This window comes from Bos javanicus, chromosome 7 (assembly GCF_032452875.1).
Source record: "Bos javanicus breed banteng chromosome 7, ARS-OSU_banteng_1.0, whole genome shotgun sequence".
Lineage (NCBI taxonomy): Eukaryota > Metazoa > Chordata > Mammalia > Artiodactyla > Bovidae > Bos > Bos javanicus.
In genome coordinates, this window is record NC_083874.1 from 103,746,711 (window position 1) to 103,748,741 (window position 2,031).

A 2,031-nucleotide genomic window follows, 5' to 3' on the forward strand; every position below is an offset into this window, starting at 1 on the left:
AATATTCATTTTCATAATTATATATTTTACATACATTGTAAGAATTTATATTTTGGCATACATACACAATCTTAGCAGTAAATAGCAGTTTTCCTGTAATGACTAAGATAAATACAAAATCAAGTATAGTAAAGGATAGAAAAAATCTCATAAAGTAGATAAAAGTCATTTCCCATGGTACAATAATCACAGAAAAGTCGTTGCATACAGCATAAACTCAATATTTCTTAAATTGAGCTGAGATTTGATTTAAATTCTAAATATCAGTTTAGTTCAGTTCAGCTGCACAGTCGTGTCTGACTCTGCGACCCCATAAATCGCCAGGCCTCCCTGTCCATCACCAACTCCGGGAATCCACCAAAACCCATGTCCATTGAGTTACTGATGCCATCCAACCATCTCATCCTCTGTTGTCCACTTCTCCTCCTGCCTTCAATCTTTCCCAGCATCAGGGTCTTTTCCAATGAGTCAGCTCTCCACATCAGGCGGCCATACTACTGGCATTTCAGCTTCATCAGTCCTTCCAATGAACACCCAGGACTGATCTCCTTTAGGATGGACTGGTGGATCTCCTTGCAGTCCAAGGGACTCTCAAGAGTCTTCTCCAACACTAGAGTTCAAAAGCATCAATTCTTCTGCGCTCAGCTTTCTTTATAGTCCAACTCTCACATCCATACATGACCACTGGAAAAACCATAGCCTTGATTAGACAGACCTTTGTTGGCAAGGTAATGTCTGTGTTTTTTAATCTGCTATCTAGGTTGGTCATAGTAATGTCTCTGCTTTTGAATATGCTATCTAGGTTGATCATAACTTTCCTTCCAAGGAGTAAGCGTCTTTTAATTTCATGGCTGCAATCATCATCTACAGTGATTTTGGAACCCCAAAAAATAAAGTCTGACACTGTTTCCACTGTTTCCCCATCTATTTCCCATGAAGTGATGGGACCAGATGCCATGATCTTCGTTTTCTGAATGTTGAGCTTTAAGCCAACATTTTGACTCTCCTCTTTTACTTTCATCAAGAGGCTCTTTAGTTCCTCTTCACTTTCTGCCATAAGGGTGGTGTCATCTGCATATCTGAGGTTATTGGTATTTCTCCCAGCAACCTTGATTCCAGCTTGTGCTTCTTTCAGCCCAGCGTTTCTCATGCTGTATTCTGCATATAAGTTAAATAAGCAGGGAGACAATATACAGCCTTGATGTACTCCTTTTCCTATTTGGAACCAGTCTGTTGTTCCATGTCCAGTTCTAACTGTTGCTTTCTGACCTGCACATAGGTTTCTCAAGAGGCAGGTCAGGTGGTCTGGTATTCCCATCTCTTTCAGAATTTTCCAAAGTTTATTGTGATCCACACAGACAAAGGCTTTGGCATAGTCAATAAAGCATATTCAAAAGCAGAGACATTACTTTGCCAACAAAGGTTTGTCTAGTCAAGGCTATGGTTTTTCCAGTAGTCATGTATGGATGTGAGAGTTGGACTGTGAAGAAAGCTGAGTGCTAAAGAATTGGTGCTTTTGGACTGTGGTGTTGGAGAAGACTCTTGAGAGTCCCATGGACTGCAAGGAGATCCAACCAGTCCATTCTGAAGGAGATCAGCCCTGGGATTTCTTTGGAAGGAATGATGCTAAAGCTGAAACTCCAGTACTTTGGCCACCTCATGCGAAGAGTTGACTCACTGGAAAAGACTCTGATGCTGGGAGGGATTGGGGGCAGGATGAAAAGGGGATGACAGAGGATGACATGGCTGGATGGCATCACCAACTTGATAGACAAGAGTTTGAGTGAACTCTGGGGGTTGGTGATGGACAGGGAGGCCTGGTATGCTGCAATTCATGGGGTCACAAAGAGTCAGACACAACTGAGCGACTGTACTCAACTGAACTAGGTTGGTCATAACTTTCCTTCCAAGGAGTAAGCGTCTTTTAATTTCATGGCTGCAATCACCATCTGCAGTGATTTTGGAGCCCAGAAAAATAAAGTCAGACAGTGTTTCTACTGTTTCCTCATCTCTTTGCCATGAAGTGATGGG